The following is a 24,620-nucleotide window of genomic DNA, read 5'->3' as shown; positions in this document are numbered from 1 at the left end:
GACGGGGATGACAGAGAATGAGATGGGTAGATGGCATCACCAGCTCGATGGACATGAGTCTGAGTGAACTCCAGGAGTTGGTGATGGACAGGGAGGCCTGGCGTGCTGTGATTCATGGGTTGCAAAGAGTCGGACTCGACTGAGTGACTGAACTGAACTGAACTGAAAACCTGAAGGAAAAAGATGCAAGGTTCTTATTTATACCTTCAGGCTAACAAATGTTCATTGCCTTCCAAAGAACCAGGTGCTGGTGAGGAAAGACCACAGATTGGTTTAAATTTTACTGCAAAGCTATTTAACTTGTTGCATTTAAGAGCCTCAAGATTGACCGAGAATCAAAACAACTATTTAAGCTAAGAGTTGCTGCAATGATTATGGAGACTGTGGACAGACAGATTCAGTAATAAATAAAAAAGCAAAATGGGAAAAATGTATTTTGAGTGAACTGACTTTTTATTTGCTGAGTGTAAACTGTAGGCCAGGAATTGTGCTCAGGGTAAGCTCACAGAGATAAATGATGTTTGGTGCCCTCACATAGCTAATATTTATGGAACACCATCCTAAATACTTCATGGGAATGAATTTGTTAATACTATGAACAGCTTCATATGAACTATTATTATTGCTTTTGCCAGACGTTGAAGGTCATACAGTTGGTAATAAGTGAAGCTGGAATATGAACCAAGGCAACTGGCTTTGGAGTTTGTGGTCTTAACCAATATGGTTTACAGTATGTAATACGGTTTTATGGCTACATGCAGAAGGTTGGCGTCAGAGAGAACTAAGAAACCACCAGAAGAAAATTTAGGAAGGTATTTTTTATATGTTGAAATAGGGCAGGATTTCCTAAGCATGGACCAAACCCCAAAGCCATGAAAGAAAATACTGACATATATGGCTGTAATGCAAATAAAAACCTTTGTATGTTCAAAGAAGCCATATACAAACTTAATGTGTAATGACCTACCTAGAGAAAAATATTTGCTATATACTTAACATACAAGAGGTTAATAATATTTATAGGAATTCTATAAATCAATGAGTAAAAAAATCATCAACTAAATAGTGAACAGGTAAACTCAGTTCAGTTCAGTCACTCAGTCGTGTCTGATTCTTTGCGACCCCATGAACCGCAGCACAACAGGCCTCCCTGTCCATCACCAACTCCCGGAATCCACCCAAACCCATGTCCATTGAGTCGGTGATGCCATCCAACCATCTCATCCTCTGTCGTCCCCTTCTCCTCCTGCCCTCAATCTTTCCCAGCATCAGGGTCTTTTCCAGTGAGTCAGCTCTTTGCATCAGGTGGCCAAGGTATTGGAGTTTCAGCTTCAGCATCAGTCCTTCCAATGAACACCCAGAACTGATCTCCTTTAGGATGGACTGGTTGGATAACCTTGCAGTCCAAGGAATTCTCAAGAGTCTTCTCCAAAACCACAGTTCAAGAGCATTGATTCTTTGGCACTCAGCTTTCTTTTTAGTCCAATTCTCAAGAAGTAAATTAAGAAAAGGCAAATATTTAAATACAATGGCCAGTAAGCAATATTTTAAAATCCTTAGTATCACTAGTAATCAAAGCAATGCAAATTAAAGCTTTGAGATACCTCCAACTGTTTAATTGAAAGTATCCAAAAGTTTGATAGGAAATAAAAGGCATATGCTTATTTGAATCAGAGATTGCAGAGACCTCCATCAGAATCTCAGAAATAAGGCAGATTGCAGTGATTTTCCAACTTACTGAAAGAGCCATGTTCCTCTTTCTCTTTCCTCCTCACTTAATTGATATTGCTTCATTAAAAAAGCTCACAATAAACCACATCAGAAAGCTGAAACAAAACACGAAATCAAAATACCAGAATGCTTACTCCTTTCTGTCTATTGTGACTTGCTTCCTCCACACGGTACATCTTCACGGAAAGAGCATCTGTTACCACAGGCTGTTTTCTGTTTGATCTTTTTTTTTTTTTGGTTTTGCTTTATTTCTATTCACAAGACATTTGCTATCCCAGAGACCTAAGTTAATCAGGAGGGTCTGAAAATCTGATGATGTGTGAGGAGACTGTGAGATTGGCACTTGTTCATGTTATTCTGAATAACAAAATCTCTTGAGTTTTTGGAAGGCAGATAAGAATGTACTTTAGGTAGGGGCCTCAGACCCATTTTCTCTAGGAAGCAGAGAAAACCAGGAAAGAGAAAAAGTTGGGCACAGCAGAGAACTTTGAGAACTGCTGGCAACAGATAAGTAATCACTATGTGATAAACACCATGCATTTCACAGAGCAGCCCTTTAACGAGATTCACTTTCTGCTGACTCATTCAGATCTACCTAGTGGTAGAACTTCAAAAATAAAAAATGAAGAGAATTAAGGCATGATCCCATTATCCTGCCGGAAGAACTGCTGACTTCACTGGCATCAATCCTCTAAAGACTTATGTAAATTTTCAATTGGGTAGCTAGAATTCTATTTTTTTTTTCCTTGTAAGTATTTTTACTGAGATGCTCTCTGGATAACTTCATCTTCTAACATTTTCTGGATGAACACCCTCAAGAAGGATCAAATGGTTTTTATTCAGTTTGGCTTTCTTCAAAACTTAAAGAAAAATAACCCTTTGCAAGATACATTAACTCTTTCCCAGCATACAGGTATCACCGGGCAGTGGTAATAACACAAAAAGCCTCTTGAGAGTAGGGATAGAAAGATGCTAGGCTGAAGCTTGATAGATGGGGTGTTTAACATTAGTTCTGCCCTTGAGTTGCTGAAACACCATGGGAAAATCAACTTACTGCTGTGAACCTCATATTTTTCATCAGTAAAGTAAGGAGGTCATTCTTGATGACCTTTGTGATTGCTTTATACCTAAGCTTCTGAGGGCTGTGAGGAAATGAGCTCTAGAAAGTATCCAAACCCTCTGGAATATGAATCTCATAACTTCAATTAGATGTGCTTTTAATTGTGTTTTTATATAGCATCAATGGCTTATTCTGTGAAACTTGACTTTACCAAATTTTATCCAAAGCATTATCTCTGTTTCAAGTTTTTTTTCTTGTCTTTGACATTGTTTCTAATTAGTTTGAGCCTGCTTATAAAGTCAACAATTTTGTATGCCAGAAAGATGGTTTTCTGGCCTCAAATATATGTTACAAGGGGCAGAGTATGCTTGGTTATGCTGCAGAAACAAGTTAACTCAATAAAATCATAGTTTATTCACAGTCTGGTGCGAGTCCTGTAACTCCAGGGTAGGTTTCTGCCCTGGAAAGACTCAGTGTTCCTGGATCCTCCCACCCTATGACTCTTCTGTCTCAACATAGGTCCTCCAGGTTATCGCCACAGAGCGAGAAAGGATGAGAAAGTCATTCTCCGACTCTGACTGTTAAATGCTTTGGGCCAGAAGTCACATATATCACTTCTGCTTATAGCTACTGGCTGAACTGCAAAAGGGCGAGGAATGTGGGTCTGAGGGCAGAGAGAGTCAGTGAGTGATATATCTTACATTTCTTCCATACCCGTCTTCTTTTTTAAAAACTGTATTTGTTTTTGGCTGCTCTGGGTCTCTGTTGCTGTGTGAGGGCTTTCTCTAGTGGCGGCAAGCAGGGGCTACTTCTTGCTGTGGTGCATGGGATTTTAATTAAGGTGGTTCTCTTGTTGTGGAACACAGGCTTTAGGCACTTGTGTTTAAGTGCTGCTGCTGCTGCTAAGTCGCTTCAGTTGTGTCTGACTCTGTGCGACCCCATAGAGGGCAGCCCACCAGGCTCCGCCATCCCTGGGATTCTCCAGGCAAGAACACTGGAGTGGGTTGCCATTTCCTTCTCCCATGCATGAAAGTGAAAAGTGAAAGTGAAATGTGCTTAAGTAGTTGTGACAAATGGGCTTAGTTGCTCCGTATCATGTGGCATCTTCCAGGACCAGGGATTGAACCTTTGTCCCCTGCACTGACAGGTGGATTCTTAACCAATGGACCACCAAGGAAGTCCCCCTTCGTTTTTATCCACCATCACCTCAAGCTTGTCATCCATCAATCCATCAATCCACTCATTGTCTCATCTTCCTTAAACACAGAGTACTTACTAGATGACTTCAATTCAGTTCAGTCGCTCAGTGGTGACCGACTCTTTACGACCCCATGAATCACAGCACGCCAGGCCTCCCTGTCCATCACCAACTCCCAGAGTTCACTCAAACTCATGTCCATAGAGTCGGTGACGCCATCCAGCCATCTCATTCTCTGTCGTCCCCTTCTCCTCCTGCCACCAATCCCTTCAGCATCAGAGTCTTTTCCAGTGAGTCAACTCTTTGCATGAGGTGGCCAAAGTATTGGGAGTTTCAGCTTTAGCATCAGTCCTTCCAATGAACACCCAAGACTGATCTCCTTTAGAATGGACTGGTTGGATCTCCTTGCACTACAAGGGACTCTCAAGAGTCTTCTCCAACACCACAGTTCAAAAGCATCAGTTCTTCAGTGCTCAGCTTTCTTCACAGTCCAATCTCACATCCATACATGATGACTAGATAACTTAGGTACCATTTTAAAAAATGGTACAGGATGAGCCTATTTGCAGGTCAGGAGTAGAGATGCAGACATAGAAAAGAGATAGGTGGACACAGGGGAAAGGGGAGGGTGGGATGAACTGGGAGCTTAGGATTGACATATATTAACTACCATGTGTAAAATGGATGACTAGGGAGCTCAGCTTCTGCTCTGTGATTACTTTGGTGGATGGGATGGGAGGGAGGGGACATATGTATACATGTAGCTGATTTACTTTGTTGCACAGTAGAAACTAACACAGCCTTTGTAAAGCAACTAGACTCCAAAAAAAGAAAATAAAGATGAGTAGAATCCATACCCTTCCCTCAAAGTAAGAAATCTACCATGAACCACATAGATATGACTTAGTCTCATCTCATTTAGTCTTTTCATTTAACACTAGTAACACATCAATATTTTTTTCATCTTTACAGATAAGAAGCTACTTAAGAGATTAAGTAGATTGCCCAAATCCCATGGTGAATATGTGGCTAGTCTATAATTCCTGTTCTGGTCTGTGTGAAGACTGTGGCTTTGCTTTTTCCATCATAACCCCTGACTTGTCAGTCTTCGGTTAATTATCATGACAGACTGGCTTGACTTGGGGTTTAGATGAATTGATTTCTCTTGTTTTTCTCACATAGGGACACAGGGGAGTGGGAGATAGGTCACTGAAGTCATCAAGAAGTCCAAATGCCCAGAGTTTCAAACTTACTTTGTTTACTTGGGCAAATTATTTAACTTCTCTAAGATCCATTTTCTTCACCTGTAAAAAAGATTATTCAGATAATTAAATGGAAAAATAATCTGATATGAAGTGCTTGACACACTCCTAGTGTTCAGTGGTGTCATCGTCAGCATCACTAGTGTCACCACTTTTTAATTATTTCTGTTATTGTAATTCAAACTCTTGCAGGGCTAAGGGTCCTCTGCATGTGATTCTGTTAATCTCGGTTGTGACCCAGTTTCTTGTGGATTTATTTTCCTGGAGCCCAGACTCAGCTTACTATTGAGTGGGGCATTGTTAATTTATTTCAGGTCTTTAAATTCAGGTAAAGGGTCCCTATTGGTCTTTAAAGACTTTAAAAAGTTAGATTTCATCTTGTCTTATCTGGTACCTCATGCTGCTGCTGCTGCTGCTGCTAAGTTGCTTCAGTCGTGTCCGACCCTGTGCGACCCCATGGACTGCAGCCTACCAGGCTCCCCCATCCCTGGGATTCTCCAGGCAAGAACACTGGAGTGGGTTGCCATTTCCTTCTCCAATGCAAGAAAGTGAAAGTGAAGTCGCTCAGTCGTGTCCAACTCTGTGCGACCCCATGGACTGTAGCCTACCAGGCTCCTCCGTCCATGGGATTTTCCAGGCAAGAGTACTGGAGTGGGTTGCCATTTCCTTCTCCAGGTACCTCATGCTAGCTTTTATTTATTTTCTGTTAATTTTTAATTTACTCTTAAATCTTTATTCTTTTAAATAGGTAAACAAAAAACACTAATATCAGAAGGCATATGGAAATCTTGACTCACAATATGAGAGGGCTGGATCTTTTTACCCCAATAGCTTCACAAAGATGGAGCAACTTGAAACTTTTTCAGGGACTTTTTCTTGACCTCATCCTTGCCAAATGCCCAATCTCTCACTCATTTTCTGACCACTTCCTCTGGTTCTTCCAACACACTTGTACCAAGATTCTAACTGCCAATTTCAGATCTTAATGAAATCTCCAGTCATGGCCATCACCGCATGTTCCTGTAACCTCCTCACATTTTCACAGCTCTCCTTCCTAGCTTCAATTGTTCATTATTACCATCACATCCTTGCAAATACTTTAACTTCTTGGCAGCTCTTTCCTCTCTTCCTATGTTGTGCTTACCTGGCAAAGTCTCAAGTCTAATTAAATCGAACTATCTACCTATTTTTGCTTATACTAAGTAACATTTGCAGGAAAAAAAAAAAAAAACGAATTTGCTGATGACTGCTGTCATCTGAAACTCATGGTTCCAAATCACATGGGGTACTCAACACTGCTGTTCAGCTTTACATCACTTCCCTAGCTTTTCTCATTTCCAAGACGGCTATTTGATGGCTTCTTTTCTCACCTCAGATCCTTTGACCTCTTCTTGCCAACATCACACTCTCAGCTACTGTCTTTACATCATTGAAAAACAGAGGAGCTGCCAGAGAGGAACACTGTCTTTTTCCTACTGCAGCAGGTACAGTGCCACTTGCTTCTGTTCCTATGACCTCTGCCTTCCCTTTTCTTAACTCTGAAAGAAATGCCTTCACTCCCATCAAAAGCCAAACCCCCCACTTGTGCGCCAGGTCCCATTTCCTATAGATTCTGCAAGGATGATATATCTGAAATTTTACACTTTCCCTCTGCATTCTCAATGCTGATGGAATGATTTCCATCAGCATACACACCTATTGTAATATCACCTGCATTTGCTTTTGTATGTCCTCCTGAGAATTACACATTTTCTTAGCAGTTTTCTTTGCTTCCTCCATGTGTCCTTTTCCCATGTAGCATTCGGAAAAGGGACACATGGAGAAATCAAAGAAAACTGCCAACAAGACATCTAATAACTCTCAGGAGGGCATCCAAAAGTATATGTTGTTCAGCCGCTGAGTGGCGTCTGACTCTTCGCAACCCCAGTGGACTGCAGCGTGCCAGGCTTCCCTGTCCTTCACTCTTTCCTGGAGTTTGCTCAAACTCATGTCCATTGAGTTGGTAATGCCATCCAACCATCTCATCCTCTGTCAAATAGAAAGTCTCTTATTCTCTGTATTAAATCCCTTTTCTTTAAATACCTAGAATGATTTCTGCTCTCTTGTCCAAATCCTGACTGTGATATGTATGTCGATCTTCATTGTCTTAAAACTTCACTCTGTCTGGCCTTTCTCTTGGAAAGTTTTTTTCCTCTGTCTTTATATAATGCAGGTAACTAAAAGTCATTTGGCTTGCAGCTTAAGTAGCAGTCCTTTGTGCAGCCCTTTGACTATCACGTTATCTTACTTTGTAATATACTATTGATGACTATATATTTCTCCTTGTTTATTTGCTCACCAGAAGATAAGTGATCTCATTGTCTGTGCATTCCCCACATCTCGGACAGTGTTGGACACCCAGATGGTATTCAATAAATGTCTGTGGAATAAATAAAAGAAAACTGATCGTCATATAGCATTTTTCCTAGGAATATCAGTGATTGAAATTTTAGGTTCCTCAATTTTATTTATTTCTCATTTTTAATTGAAGGATAATTGCTTTACAGTATTAAGAAACAGTGGAAACAGTGTCAGACTTTATTTTTTGGGGCTCCAGAATCACTGCGGATGCTAATTGCAGCCATGAAATTAAAAGATGCTTACTCCTTGAAAGGAAAGTTATGACCAACCTAGATAGCATATTAAAAAGCAGAGACATTACTTTGCCAACAAAGGTCCGGCTAGTCAAGTCTATGGTTTTTCCCGTGGTCATGTATGGATGTGAGAGTTGGACTGTGAAGAAAGCTGATCACCGAAGAATTGATGCTTTTGAACTGTGGTGCTGGAGAAGACTCTTGAGAGTCCCTTGGACTGCAAGGAGATCCAACCAGTCCATTCTAAAGGAGATCAGTCCTGGGTGTTCATTGGAAGGACTGATGCTGAAGCTGACACTCCAATACTTTGGCCACCTCATGCAATGAGTTGACTCACTGGAAAAGACTCTGATGCTGGGAGGGGTTGGGGGCAGGAGGAGAAGGGGATGACAGAGAATGAGATGGTTGGATGGCATCACCGACTTGATGGATATGAGTTTGAGTGAACTCCGGGAGTTGGTGATGGACAGGGAGGCCTGGCGTGCTGTGATTCATGGGGTCACGGAGAGTCGGACGCAACTGAGCAACTGAACTGAACTGATTGCATTGTTTTCTACCAAATGTCAACATGAATCAGCCATTAAGGGAAAATCTATTAAGGGCAAAAGGCTATTTTAGGTCCTGTGAGAGAAACAAAGTTGAATTAGAGCTCAGTCCTGCCTTTGAGGAAGCAGCAGAGGAAATAAGGACAGTGATGCATATGTGGCCATTGTGTAGCATACAGTGTGGTGTCATTATGCACATATTAAAGCTACAGGAGTTCAGAAGCAGATATTCTGCTTCCATCTGGGGATACAGAGAAGGTTTGCTGAAGGAGGTAATGTTTGAATTGGGCCAGGAAAGATAATTAGGACTTATGCATGCAAAAATGGGTGGGAAGAACATTCTTGAGCAGCCATTATCAATGGCTCAAAGTGGAGGTGAAGCACATTCAGAATATAGAGAATTAGGGATCGTCTCCTTTGGCTGGAAAGTAGGGTGTGAAAAGTGGAGGAGTCTAAGATGAAGGACTATACTCAGGAAACAAAACATCTCAAATAAATCCCCAGACAGTCAGGGAATCTACCGTTTTTCATTGAAAAACTTTTTATTCAGATACACATGGAGATTTTAAATTTACTTAAGGTGGGTATTAAGTTTGCAGTTAGAGCTCATTTATGCTAAAAGCCTTGAGGCTATAGGAATTCTGTTTATTCGTTAGGAGCCACACCATGTTTTACATTCTAAATGCTCTGGTTTGAATTCCATGTTGTGAATCTCTGCTCCCTGTGAATGTGAAACAGGCTGCATGCAAATGCATTTGTTCATAATGAGCTTTTAACATCTCCCCCCTTCTCTGAGGATGAAATTAGTGTATGTTCTGCTTTAGTCATGTTAGTAATCTTCCTGGAGGTAGCAAAAAATGATTAAAACTTACTCTAAATCATTATCAGCCCATTGAAAGATATTCTCCTTTTGAACTTCTGCTTTCCTCTAAAACAACCCAGCAATTGAATTGGAAAGTGTCTGAGCATGAAGTTCAAAGAACATATAAATCTTCCTTGATGTTCTTTAACATCTAATAATAAAGCGATTGTTGCTGTATCATGGCTTTATTAGTTTCTTAGACAATCTCTTAGTCACCACCAATAATCATCCTTCAAACGTGCATTTTCCTGCCTTGTTGTGCTAAGCAGACTGCCTTCAGCAGTTATGTTACAGTGCTGTATCAATTAAAACAGTGATTCCAAGTGGGCTATTTGTTTAGAGTGATAGAGGTAGAATAGATCAGTGTATTTCGTTTCCTGTAGGCTTTTATGTCTCTGGATATGAGTACTTATATGCATGTAGACAAAATTCACAGCTAAGACTCATAGGTTTTCAGTTAACCACTGAAGGTCAAGTACTCACTTTAAAAAAACCACTTAAAATACAGTATCACTGGGAGTGACGATACCAGTAAAAAAAAAAAAAAGAAACAATATAGGTCCTGCCTTTTTTTTTACTGCAGAAAATAGGGCAGTTAATTATATATTCAAATACGTGTACATTTTCTCGTGTAAAGATGCAAATATCATAATATCCAATGGAGGCGGAAAAGGAAGATCAAGACAAGCTGGCTATTTTCATGTGAAATGCTGAGTTTCCTAAGTCCAGGGAAGAATTCCAGGGAGTCATCAATACCATGGAATTCTAGTTTCCTCCTTGAAAGCAATGAAACATGATTCATGGTCTGAAAATGACCTTTTAGAGACATTCCATTCATCACTCTTCCTCTTAGGCTGTAGTGTAGATAGGCTATGTCTCTGATGATCTCCACTATTCTGAAATTGTAAGAATTTTTGATTCTTACAAAACATCAGCAATAATAGGCAAATTGGGCTCTGTGAAAGGGAGTCTATTAAAGTCATTTATCATAGACAAAGCCTGTTTCTGATGAATCCTAGCAGGAGGAAACTAAAAAGATCATCAAAGTGAAGGCCGCTGGTTGGACCACATCTTTTAAAAAAATTTAAATTAGTTGCCAACATAATATCATATCCTACTGTATTTTAATCCCTATAATAATACTTTATATTTTTTTGTTGTTGTTGAAGAACTAGATTCTCAGAGAATTCAGGAGTTTCATTCCAAGTCACACATCTCATTGATAACTAAACAGTTTATTAAGATGGAAAAATTTAGTATGTTTTATTCCATCATATTAATCCTCAAATTCACATATCTGCCATTTGAATTACATAGCTATGAGTTTGAATATCTGTAAACTAGCAATAGGTTAGAGTTAGGGAAAGTTGACTGCTCTTCCAGTAGTTGTCACTTGACATATTCTTTCCCAAAGGAAAACAGAAAGCTATCCTTTTCAAATTTACCACAGGTCACATTTTAAAAGTATTTATTGGAGAAACATGGTGGGAGATATATAAAATGCCTAAACCATGGGGAAAGAGAGAAGTCAGCACAGCAAAGAGATAAACACAGATAACACAGAGTAAATACCCGCTTGTTCAATCTCAATTGTCTTGGCATTTAGGAAAACTGGGACAAGACTTAGGTTATAAATGGAAAATACCATCTTAAAAATTTCCACCAGCTGCGGGTTCTGTGAATGTTATCCCATTCACACAATAATCTCTCACGGAGAGTATTTTGTCATCATTTCTCCAGAAGATGAATCTGAGGCTTCAGAGAATTTAAGGAACATCCCAGATTCTACCCAACCAGGCAGCGGCAAAGTTGGAATTGGAACCAGGTGAGATTCCAAAGTATGTCTGATTTCCAGGACACAATTTCCATCTCTCCACACTATTTTCTTCCTTCCTTCCTTCTTCCCTTCCTCCTCCCTCCCTCCTTTCCTTCCTTCTTCCACTCCATCCCTTCCCTCCCTCCCCTGACAGCGTATGGGATCCTAGTTCCCCAACCAGGGATTGAACAGTGGAAGCACGGATTCTTAACCACTGGACCACCAGGGAAGTCCCCCCGATACTATTTTCTTAGACACAAATTTTGTGCAGTTGAAAGTGTAAATAAGTTTGTAGAAGGAGTATTTTTAAACAACAGTGAAACAAAGCATGAGTCACATTGTTAAAGTACCCCCGAGAAAACATGTCCTATATTACTTGGAAGTTAACCTAATTTTAAGCAATCCTTTTTTACCCCTAAAAACCAGTTCCCTTAGGACCTTCATTAGGCACAGTTTTCTTAGTCTGAATTAATTTTGTGCTGGGAAGTAACAAAAGGATATTTCTTTAGTGCTGAATAGTCCTTAATTCAAACTCTTCCAGAATATTCAGGGAACCTTATTCAAATTTATACAAAATTTTGATTCTTTTCGCCCTCAAATATTGAAGTGATCATCACACACACACACATTTGTTTCTAAACACACACACACGTTTCTGAATTTCCAGAAACATCTCCAAGTCACTCACAAAAACATGTAAACGTGACCCATTTCTTTATAGTCAACAACACATCTCCCTTCCAGGAGGGCTGCTGAAAAATCTTTTCTTTGAAACTCCTTTGACTGAGACCTAAATCTCCCCAGACAGGCTGAGGAGGATTAGAGTATATATTCCTTTGGGTAACAGCCTTTCAGGGTCAAAGGAAGATAAGAGGATTTTCAAACAAGGTTCTGATGAAGAAGGCATCCAGAATGAGTGGTCTCGGGACACATAACATCTAACCTCGGAGTCTCTCAACCCCAGTCAAATCCCAGAGGGGCTTCTTCTGCAGAGAGCTGCATCCTTTCTCCAAGCCTGCTGAAATAAACTCTGTGCCCCTTTCACAATAGATTTGAATGGTGAATTACCCCGTTTGGAGATGGAAAAAGAGTAGGAGAGCTTTTCTTTTCCCACGAGGCAGCATCTCTGTTTATAAACGGTAATGAAATTGACACTGGTAAACTGATTATGCTAAGCACGCTGGGTACGGAGCGCCACTGAATACCATTTCCTTTGCCTGCTCTTTGGGGTTTAAATAGAAACTTGTGATTCTGGGGATCAGAAGCTCAAGTCCCAATCAGTGAATAATTTATTAACCTTTAATAAGTTGCTGATCTCTTTGTACCTCAGTCTGAATGACAAAGTAATAACCTTCTTATTAAATTGTTTTGAGATCTCTTGTTGAAAGGATAAATATATAGTAATTATGAAGCCTTTTTAGCAACATTCTGATGAGGGATTCCAAAGTAAACCCCAATGGACAGGAACTGTTTATTTTTATCAAGCTGGAAATAAACTACTTTGAAATAGTGAAGGATGAAGCATAGTTGGAGTGATTTATTGTTGTTCAGTCACTAAGTCATGACCAGCTCCTTGTGACCCCATGGACTGCAGCACACCAGGCTTCCCTGTCCTGTGCTGTCTCTCAGAGTTTCCTTAAATTCATGTCCATTGAATTGGTGATCCCATCCAACCACCTCATCCTCTGTCTCCTGCTTCTCCTCCTGCCTTCATTCTTACCCAGCATCAGGGAATTGGAGTGATATTTCCTAATAAAAAAATGATATAGAATAATTGAAAGCAGAATGTACAAGAAAAGGAATAGGTATTGGTCCCTGGCCACAGGCTAGCTGCTACAGTTAAAGGTGGATAATACACCATCCCTGACCCCAGGGGGCTCACAGTCTGGAAGGATTGACAGGCACACAAGCAAGTAGATACAACAAGGCCATATACCCACCCAGCACTGACACTGAGGACAGTCACCCAGTAAGTAGTACAGCTTCTCAGCTGGGTTTTCACGGCCAAAGCCAAGAATTTTCAAGCTGTCAGGGATCCTAGAAATATTTAATACAACCATTTAATTATCTGAAGGAAGACCATTCAAACCTGAGAAATTAAGGGGCTTGAAAAAAATAGAGAAACACATCTTCAGACTTCCAATCTAGCTCTTTCGTTGTTACACAGATTGAAACCAAGTCAATCAGTCAGGTCTATGAAAAAAAAATACCGTCTGAGTTTCCCTGATGGCTCAGACGGTAAAGAGTCTGCCTGCAATGCGGGAGGCCTGGGTTCGATCCCTGGGTTGGGAAGATCCCCTGGGGGAGGACATGGTAACCCACTCCAGTATTCTTGCCTGGAGAATTCCAAGGGCAGAGGAGCCTGCAGGATACAGTCTATGAAATCACAAGAGTCGGATACATCTGAGTACACATGAAAAAAATACAGTATACATATTAAAATATACTGATATTTATATATCATAATATGTGTGTAAGTATTATGAATATATATGTTAAAGTTCTATGTAAAGTTATACATTCATATCAAATTATAGCATTATGATATATTACATAATATACTGTGCCTTAAATATTATGTGATATATAAAAGATATTAGTTTTACTTGCAATATTGTAAGTAACATGATAATGTTACTTATAATGCATTATATTATGTATTATACATAGGTGTTATCATTAAAAGGAGTAGACATGCAACAAAAATGTTGCTTGGCTATCAAGAGAGAAGTTACTAGGCGATAACCTGGATTCCTCATTTTTCCCCATTATTGAAGCCTGAGAAGACACCCCATCTTTCTGTTTAAATCAGCTACTTCCTCCTAACTCCCAGCATAAATGGCAGTTCCTCCATAACCTCTCTTGATGACCTTAAATCACTTCTGGCTGTTAGCAGTCTGTCCCCATCCCACACCACTAGATGGTGAATGCCTGACGAGCCCCTTAATTGAGAAGCAGTCCACACCCTCACTGAGAACCTGACCTTTAGAACAGGCAGGTGCATGAGTGGGGGTCCACGCTGCTGTATTCCAGATCCAAGAGTTAAGAGCAGTTTCCTTCACGTCTCTAGACCTCTTTATTCATCTATAAAACAATAAGAATTGTACCTACTACATTGTGTCTTTGCAGGATTCTAGTGTATGTGGGAACCAAGCACTCAGCAATTATATAGTTTTTGTTTTTTTGCACACTGTGACTGCTCAATAAATATTTGTTAGGCCAAATCAAATTTTATGTTTTCCTTCAAATATTTTTTATATGTTTCTCTCTTCAGTCTTGGTGTTATTCCTTTAATTTTGTCATGCAGAAACAGATCATAAAAAAAAAGCTATTTTAAATTATTTATATTCACCTTTGCATCCTCCAAGAAAACAAACAGCCAGCTGCATCAGATTTTGCCAACAGCGTTCTCTTTCTTGTCAACACAGAGCAACAAAGGCAAGCTCTGGAAGTTCGCAAAAGCAGTTTTGTGGGTTTTTATTTCTGGTGGCTCATTTGCAGAGATGAGAGACACAAACATCAAATGGTCACATGAACCACCTAAATAAGGAAGAAACAAACTGTGGAGCTTCTGAGTCTTTCTCAGTGCAGAAACACATCAAGTAAAGGAACGATGAGGTGCAAGAATGCCAAAATGAAAAAAAAATCCCTTGGAAATTTCCAGATAACAATTGGAAAATATGGTTGAGGGCTGCTTTAGCCTGAATTCTCTAACTTCCCTCATTCCACTCTTGATTCTTCGCTAGAGACTGCCTTCCCTCTCAGCTCTGTTTTTCACCTCTGTGGATCATCATAAGGCTAGTTCCTATCATAGCCACACTCAGATATTAGGTTGGCCAAAAAGTTTGTTTGGGTTTTTCTGTACTATCTTCTGGAAAAAACCCGAATGAACTTTTTGGCTGATCCACTGAATCACAGTTCCATCCACCATCTCAGCTTCTTCATCTCTTTGAATTATTGTCTGAGCAAATGAGCCTGTCCTAGCTATGCCTCTATCCCCAAGCCACCCCACTGCCCCCTGCCCCCGTCACAAGGGTATATCACAAGAGTGTACCACTGTCATCTCACCTTCTGCTCAAACCTCCTGTCTGTCTCTTTATGTTGTTGTTCAGTCACTAAGCTGTGTCCAACTCTTTTGCGACCCTATGGTCTATAGCATGCCAGGCTCCTCTGTCCATGGAATTCTCCAGGCAAGAATACTGGAATGGGTTGCCATTTCCTTCTCCAGGGTACCTTCCTGACCCAGGGATTGAACCTGCATATCCTGCATTGGCAAGCTAATTCTTTACCATTTAGCCACCAGGGAAGCCCGCCTGTCTCTTGTTGCTCCTGCCTTTTACCACCTGTTCTCCACTCAGCTGCCAATGCAATGATATTTAAGTTATATGCTGCTGCTGCTGCTAAGTCACTTCAGTCGTGTCCGACTCTGTGTGACCCCATAGACGGAAGCCCACCAAGCTCTCCCATCCCTGGGATTCTCCAGGCAAGAACACTGGAGTGGGTTGCCATTTCCTTCTCCAATGTGTGAAAGTGAAAAGTGAAAGTGAAGTCGCTCAGTCATGTCAGACCCTTAGCGACCCCACGGACTGCAGCCTACCAGGCTCCTCCATCCATGGGATTTTCTAGGCAAGATACTGCAGTGGTTTGCCATTGCCTTCTCCGTTAAGTTGTATAGAGTCTCCCTATTGTTTCTATTTTATTTTTTAGACTTTTTATTTTGTATTGGGGTACAGCTGAATATATACAGTTGTGATAGATTCAGGTGAACAGCAAAGGGACTCAGCCATACTTATGAAAGTGAAAGTTGCTCAGTCATGTCCAACTCTTTGCGACCTCATGGACTGTAGCCTGTCAGGCTCCTCCGTCCATGGGATTCTCCAGGCAAGAATACTGGAGAGGGTTGCTATTTCCTTCTCCAGGATATCTTCCCAACCCAGGGATCAAACCCTGGTCTCCTGCATTGCAGGCAGATTCTTTACCAGCTGAGCCACAAGGGAAGCAGCCATACTTATACGTGTATCCATTCTCCCCCAAACTCCTCTCTTGTCCAGGCTGTTACATAACATTGTACAGAATTCCATGTGCTATATAGTAGGTCTTTGTTGGTTATCCATTTTAAATATAGCAGTATGTACTTGTCCCTCCCAAACTCCTTAACTATCACTTCCCCTCATCTTTTCCCCCTAGCAACCATAAGTTCATTCTGTAAGTCTATGAGTGTCTTTCTGTTTTGTAAGTTCATTTCTGTCATTTCTTTTTACATTCCACATATAAGGGATGTCATATGATATTTCTCCTTTTCTGTTTGATTTACTTCACTCAGTATGACAGTCTCTGGATCCATCCATGTTACTGCAAATGGCATTATTTCATTCTTTTTAATGTCCAAGTAGTATTCCGTTGTATATATGTCCTGCATCTTCTTTAACCATTTTTCTGTTGATGCAAATTTAAGTTGCTTCTATGTCTTGGCTATTGTAAACAGTGCTGCAATGAATATTCAGGTGCATGCATCCTTTCAGATTACGTTTTTCTCCAGATATAAGCACAGGAGTGGGATTGCAGGGTCACATAGTAGCTCTCTTTTTAGTTTTTTAAGGAACCTCCATACTGTTCTCTATAGTGGGTGTACCAATTTACATTCCCACCAACAGTGTAGGAGGGTTCCCTTCTTTCCACATCCTCTCCAGCATTTATTGTTTGTGGATTTTTTGATGATAGCCATTCTGGCTGATGTGAGGTGATATCTCATTGTAGCTTTGATTTGCATTTCTTTAATAATTAGCAATATTGAACATCATTTCTTGTGCCTATTGGCCATCTATATATTTTCTTTGGAGAAATGTCTATTTAAGTCTTCTGCTCATTTTTTGATTGAGTTGTTCATTTTGATGCTGTTATGTGTTATGTACTGTTTGTACATTTTGAAGACTAATCAATCCCTTGTTGGTCACATCATTTGCAAATATTTTCTCCCAATCTGAGAGTTGCCTTTTCATTTTGTTTATCATTTCTTTTGCTGTGCAAAAGCTTTTGAGTTCAAGTCGGTCCCAATTGTTTTATTTTCATTATTCTGGGAGATGGATCGAAAAAGATATTTCTGTGATTTATGTCAGAGAATGTTCTGACTGTGCTTTCCTTTATGAGTTTTATAGTGTCCAGTCTCACATTTAGGTCTTTAATCCATTTTGAGCTTATTTTTGTTCATGGTGTTAAAGAATGATCTAATATCATTTTTAAATATTATTTTGAAAATAGAAGCAAATGGCTCAGATGGTAAAGAATCTGTCTGCAATGAAGGAGACTCAGGTTTGATCCCTGGGTTGGGAAGACCCTGCAGAGCAAAATGGCAACCCACTCCAGTATTCTTACCTGGGAAATCCCATGGACAGAGGAGCCTCGCAGGCTACAGTTCATGGGGTCGCAAAGAGTCAGACATGACTGAGCGACTAACACACAGATACACAAACTTGTTACCCTGGCCTCCAAAGCCCTACATGATCAGGTCCCTTCTGTTTGACCTCAACTCTTGATTTTTTTCCCCCTATTCTTTCCAGAAGTTTCTCAAATGCACTAAGATCTGAGCCCAGGGCTTTTGGTCTCCTGGCTTTTTGCATGCCTCATATCTTTGATAATTCCATTAGAGCATACGGAGGGGTTTTGGTTAGAGTGTTCAGAGGAGCACCCTAAACTAAATGCCTTTCTTGGTGTCTCATTACCCTCACCTGAGTTTATTTTCTGAAATGAATTAATAAGTTACGTATTAACATTGTGCCTACACCAGCCCTTAAGCTCTCTGAAGTGTTAGCACTGGGGCCTACCTAGAACAATGCCTGGCACATAGTAGATGCTCTAAAAATATTTTTTGAATGAAGTACATGAAATATTTGTAGTGTTTTGTAAAGTTGTGATATTCGTAAAGCTACAAATACTGACATATTGTAAAATGCTTAGTAGAGTACTGCTGCTGCTGCTGCTAAGTCACTTCAGTTGTGTCCGACTCTGTGTGACCCCATAGACGGAAGCCCACCAGGCTCCCCCTTCCCTGGGATTCTCCAGGCAAGAACACTGGAGTGGGTTGCCATTTCCTTCTCCAATGTGTGAAAGTGAAAAGTGAAAGTGAAGTCGCTCAGTCATGTCTGACCCTTAGCGACCCCACGGACTGCAGCCTACCAGGCTTCTCCATCCATGGGATTTTCTAGGCAAGAGTACTGGTACAGGCATATGCAAAAGAAATAGTTCTTTAAAAAGTAGGCAATTTGAAATATAAGATTAGAGAAAATCCTACCAGGGTGGGATGACCTCAAATATCAGGCAAGGCAAAAATCTCCAGATGTCAGTAAGTGGAAGAGGCCACTGATGATTTCTGTTTATATTCATTCCTGTGTGAACTGGATTCCACACAGGCTGTACTAAATTCTACTAGACAAAGGTTTTTGTATCTTAGATGTTGACCGGGGGTTAAATCTGATAACAGAGTTTGCTCAGCTGCATCTGGCATGTACTGAGACAGCTCCTAGGCCAGACCCGACTCTGATTCTGCTGGTAGAAAACCAGACGCTCAGATCATCTTCAAGGCCAAAGAAAGTTCGATCCTGGCACACAGATCTTCTTGTTTTATGTAGCCACTTCAGAGATTTAACAGCGAAGGCATTTGGGGACAGTGCACAAAAGCTCAGAAAATCAATTTCTATCTCCAAAAGATCAAAAAGTACGTTTTTACTGATTGTGAGCCTGCGGACGACATTTCCTCTCCTGCCACCACGTTTGAAAGCTTGTTCACCCTGACACGCAGGCAGAGGCTATTATTTCAATTTGCATCTCTGGAAGACAAGCCTGACCTAGATTTCCTTCTAGTATAGTGTCCATGTGAGGCTGTGATTCTTGTGGCTGCTCCCTTAAGCCCCGCTAGATAATTAGCTACTTCTCAGCCTGAGACAGAGTAAAAAGAACAGGTAGGGAAGAAAAAAAGAAGCGTGGCCTTGCCTCATGCTACCTCTGAAACGACATGTATTTGTTTCTTTGACAAAAAAAAAAAAAAAAAAAGGTCTCCCACGTCCTTGGCAGAGGGCGCCAGGTAGACTTTCATGTACATGTTGGAAGTTGTCTGCAGTCCAAGACCCAAGGACTGCAGTTCAGCGTGTGCAAGATCAAACACAGGTGCAGCTGAGCTGCTGCTGTGCGGTTCAACCAGTCACCCTGGAGAGAGAGCCAAGCAAAAGATTGTGGGGGGGCAAGATTTTCATATTTTAAAAGACATTGAAGTACTACTGCCTGGAGATCTGAAGTATTTAGGGGACCTCTTGGAAAATGCCTTTTCATAAAATGTTGGGGATAAGGTGCCGAATAAGAATCATTCCTTCAGAGAAGCTCTGTTTTCACCTCCACCACAGCCCTTGCGGGATCGGGGGTAAAAATAAACCCAGCTAAAATGTGAGATCCCACAGCTTCGTAAGGAGAGCTGGAAACTTCATTCCAAAGACATAATTGCTTGGGTCGCATGTACTTTTTGTTCATGAAGTACTTATTCACTGCCTGCTATGTGCCCATAGGTGGTGGGAAGTAAAAATTGAATTTCCATCATGGAGTCTATAGTCTAATTTCAAAACAGTGAAGGTGCCTTTGCCTTCTTGCTCCAGTTGTGGAGGGTGATGAAATGCCATAGGATTCCTTGCCTGGCATGTTAGTGCCTAAAGGAATGGAATCAGTTCTGTTTCTCCCTGCTTCTATTATCATTCCTCTGCATCAGCCTCTTTCCTAGCACTTGCAGATGTTAAATTCAAATACTTCCCTCAGGAAGCTTCCCTTCTTGATCCAGTGTACTCCCAGTGCCCTTGAGTGTCCTTCAAGACATGGGGGGAAAGAACATGGATACTGGCATCAGATGGAGTCAGGTTCAGATCTTGGGAGTCTTCAGAGGCTTACCACTTACATGCTATGGGACTGTAAATAATTAGATTTGAACCAATGCACTATTCTTCTAGTGTATAAATTTTAGCTGCACTTGAATTTTGTTCCCATGTATACTAGAATTATTTTTTTCAACCAAATTTTATTGTGTCCTTACTCTACCCAGGCACTGGAAATACAAAGCTAATTGAGATGCTTCTGACCTTGAAAAAGATCATTATGGCCCAGTGTGGTTAATGGAACTGACACTGACAGGAATTCACAATTTACAGTGTGGCATGTGTACATGTGTGCTCAGTTGCTTCAGTCATATCTGACTCTTTGTGACCCCTTGGACTGTAGCCCGCCAGGCTCCTCTGTCCATGGGATTCTCCAGGCAAGGATACTGGAATGGGTTGCCATGCCCTCCAGAGGGTCTTCCCGAACCAGGGACTGAGCCTGCATCTGTTACGTCTCCAGAATTGGCAGGAGGGTTCTTTACCACTAACGCCACCTGAGAAGCCTGTGGCATGTTGGGGAGCATAGCCGACTCTGTCATTATGAGGGGTCAGTGGGAAGGGCTAGGGCTGGGGAGAAGCAAGATCAGGAATGACTATAGGAGTTTATCTTCTGGGCAAAGTGGAGAAGGATGCTCAAAGCAGAAGGAACAAAGGTAGACTGAGATGTTAGAGGTTGGACAGCCTTAAGTATTTGGAAAAGAACAAATATTTGAGTCTGGATACTGCATTGACTCTTACTCTGTGTTTTGCAGGATTTTAAGTTAGTCACTATGCTTATAATAGTACATATACCAACAGGTCTGCAATTGTTAATTCATTTACTTTTTCAGCAATTATCTTTGATATCTGCTATTGTTAGGCAATGAAGGAAGTTTGGTCCCATTCAGTTCAGTTCAGTCGCTCAGTCATGTCTGGCTCTTTGCAACCCCATGGACTGCAGCATGTCATGCTTCCCTGTCCATCACCAACTCCCAGAACTTACTTAAACTCATGTCCATCGAGTCAGTGATGCTGTCCAACTATCTCATCCTCTCTTGTCCCCTTCTCCTCCTGCCTTCAATCTTTCCCAGCATCAGGGTCTTTTCCAATGAGTCAGTTCTTTGCATCAGGTGGTCAAAGTATTGGTCCCATATATATAGTCAAATCTCATAGTCCAATAGTTAAATGAGTAACAATCATAAAAATAATTTTTCAAAGTTTTACACAAAGTTTATGTGATTCTGTTTTATAGGTTAAAATCAACCTAGCACTTTCCAAGACACATCAGTTCTAGCACAATAAATATACTTTGAGACAGACCTGTGCTCATGTATGTACTGAGCGAATAGGTAGCTTCTCCAGAGTGTTTCACAGAAGACCAATAAAATAATTATCAAGTGTTTTTATAAGATGTAGAATGTTCAGTAATAGCAAAAATTCTCTGACAAATAACAAAGCCCCTTCAAAAGTGAATATTTCTAATCAGATTGTGGTATCTTTTCAAACAAGACACTTCAAGGCCATAAGTCAAATGTATATGCTTTCCAGTCCCCCAGTGTGATACAAAATTTCTGCGAATAAGCACCCAAGATATTGTTCTTGGGTCTCGCTTAGAAATAAACAACCAAGGTATCACTCTCCTGGGCCTGCAATTTTGAGATGTTAATAGCGTCTCAGGTTGTGTCAACCTGACACTGGGGAGATGATGACAGATGACAAACTATGTGCATGCTGGAGAGATAGAAATGACTTGTCGCCAAGGCAATGGTTATCATGACCTGACTTTGTTATTTACATTGGTAAGTTGCAGCCATCCTCCCACCCTTCCTTACTGCCTACCCCAACCCTGTGTACCAGATAGACCTCATTTCCTGCTCTGAGCATCTCTGTAGAACCAGATCACTAGCTGCTGTTTATGCCTAATGAGAATCTATGTGGAAGACTCTCTCGGTGATGAATGTTTCTTTGTAGTTATCAGGAGTACAGAGCAGAAGATCCCTGCCTTTTGGACCTCAAGTATTAAGAGGGATGTGAGTCGATCGGAGAGTGATTTAATAAACACTGAGTGGAAGGAACTAGGAAGTAGACACGACCCTCAACTATGACCCAGGGCCAGAAATGAATTTTGTCTTTGTAAGGTAAACAGCCTCTCTCATCTGTCTTGCACCCAACCTGTCATGAGATTAGTTGTAAAGAAGGAAGGATCACAGACAGGCACTGTGTAACCCCACAGTAACCAGTCAATTCTCGTTAGCAAATTAAGTCTTGGTAAAGTCACCAACTGTGCTCCATATATAGCAATTTCCCCTTAATCTGTTCACTTAATTATTCATCCTCAGCACTCATTTATCACTTACTATGTGTTAAGCACTACGCTAGTTTCTGAAGATGCAGTGAAGGACTCTTCATATTTAAAGAGATCAAACTTTAGTATGAAAGGAAGATAAGTAAATATACAACTGTACTACAAGAGGGTCAATGTGATAGTTTGTTTCAGCAAACATCAATTTGGGCATCTACTGGGTGCCAAACATATGTCAGACAATGTGGATAAACTCAGAGTTTAGTAGAAAATGCATAAGGAAAAAAAGACAATATCTTGCAATATTAGAGTATTGCAAGTCCATGAAGTGTATCTCAGTGATAGTGAGTATATTTAGAGATGACTCGAGAAGACTTACTAAGTGAAGCAACACCTGTTTCTGTTGTGAGATTCATAGGGATTCCTTCCTGGAATGTTGGGGGAGGGTTTCAGCATGTGAACAGCATAGGTTCTGGAAATCGTTGCATCTTTCACCCCAGTGGTGAAAGTAGAGGAAACCACTAAACCTTGCTTATGAAGGATGAAACATCCTGAATTCTCTTCTGCAGATGAAGGGCAGGGAAGGTCTTTATTTTTTCATTTTTTTTTAAACAGCTCAGCTTTTTATTGAATGTGTTACTAAAGAGGCTTAGTCAAAAAGACCAAAGCTCATGTCATCATCAGACTCTTCAGATTCTTCTTACTTTGCTTCTACTTTCTTCTCCTCAGCTGGGGCAGCAGCGGTGGATGGGGCAGGACCTCCTGCTGGTGCAGGTCCACCAGCCCCCACATTGCAGATGAGGCTCCCGATGTTGACATTGGCCAAAGCCTTTGCAAACAAACCTGGCCAGAAAGGCTCAACATTTACACCGGCTGCTTTAATGAGGGCATTGATCTTATCCTCCGTAACCGTAACCTCATTGGCGTGCAGAATGAGGGCAGAGTAGATGCAAGCGAGCTCCGAGACGGAGGCCATGGTGTGGGCGAATGCTAGGTGGTGGCTGCCGGGCGCGGTGCTAGTCGCCGGATGAAGTGAGGGCCTCACCCCAAAACGGCCTTAGCTTCCTCGGAAGAGCCGAGCACCTTAGCGGCAGCGGAGGAAAGAGCAGGGAAGGTCTTTAAAATGAGGAAAGATGTAATTATATTTTAGAATAATTTTTTCTGATAAAAGGGTAGAAGTTGGACTGCAGAGACTATCCCTTCTCTCTGCCCACATTAATTGGTCCAGAGGTCATTGTGGGTACTTGATGAAAATAAGAATCATTTTGGGGATGGTTTCATTCTGAAGCTAAGAGAGGTATCTTCTCTATCCTCTTGCTTTGCTAAGTTGGGTCAACAGAGTTTGGTTCCACAATGTCTTCTGCTATAGAGAACAAGCCCATCTGCGGTAAAAGAGAAGTAATACAAAGAGAATGTCAAGAGAAATAGGGGTGGAGAAAAAAAGAGAGAAAGCTAGCTGAAACCATTCTCGTCTGCGGATGTTATTGAGTCTCAAGACTGCTCCACCTCTGTTCCTAAATTCCTTTCTGTTTAAACGATTCAAGTTATGTGTCTGTCACTTGCAGCTAAGGGTCCTGACTCATCTAGAAAGGTTAGACTTGATTGATGTGTAGAAATTTAGCAGCAAACTGAGACTACAAAACGCATTCCGGGCAGGAGGGCCAGCATTTGTAAGAGAACAGCGCCTGTGATTTTATATGGCGAGAACATAGTGCTGTGAAGGGAGGGGAGTGGCAGGAGGTGAAGCTGAAGAGCTTCAGAATCGTGCAGGGATCAGGACACCAGTGACCTTGCGGGTCTTACAAAGACCTGGGACTTTATCCTGTCAATCAACACTTCTCAAACTTTCTTGACCAAAGACCCATTTTTATTTCTTAAATTTTTATTCCATCACTGACCAATCAAATATATTTGTGAAACACAGTAAAATGGATAATTAGAAGAAAAAAAAAGACACAAAATACTAGCCAAATCTTTAATTATGAGATTCAGTTGACATAAAATCACTCTTTCTACTAACTATACTTATTCTCAATTTCTGTACTGACCTTGATGCAGACTGCAAATAAGCACCTTATCACACTGAGTAAATTAGGTTAGACAGAGAAGGACAGATACCATATGATATGGTTTATATGTGGAATATTTTTTTTAAAGGCTACAGATTAACTTATCTACAAAATAGAAATAGAGTTACAATTGTAGAAACCAAACTTACAGTCACTGGGAGGTAAAGGGGAGGAGGCATGGATTAGGAGATTGGGATTGACATACACACTCTATTATATACAAAACAGATAGCTAATAAGGACCTACTGTATAG

General features: G+C 40.9%; 1 long non-coding RNA gene and 1 pseudogene across 1 annotated transcript in view; both read right to left on the bottom strand.

Annotated features, from left to right (window-relative positions):
- The window catches only part of LOC148775243 (uncharacterized), a 45,184-nt gene that overhangs the window by 4,901 nt on the left and 15,663 nt on the right, over positions 1 to 24,620 (bottom strand). The gene's annotated exons all lie outside the window — the stretch shown is intronic.
- LOC129560313 (large ribosomal subunit protein P1 pseudogene) lies at positions 22,932 to 23,396 on the bottom strand (annotated as a pseudogene).

Source organism: Moschus berezovskii, chromosome 16, assembly GCF_049115385.1.
Source record: "Moschus berezovskii isolate FMDL1 chromosome 16, NW_MosBer_1.0, whole genome shotgun sequence".
Classification (NCBI taxonomy): domain Eukaryota; kingdom Metazoa; phylum Chordata; class Mammalia; order Artiodactyla; family Moschidae; genus Moschus; species Moschus berezovskii.
This window is presented reverse-complemented; position numbering and strand designations above follow the sequence as displayed.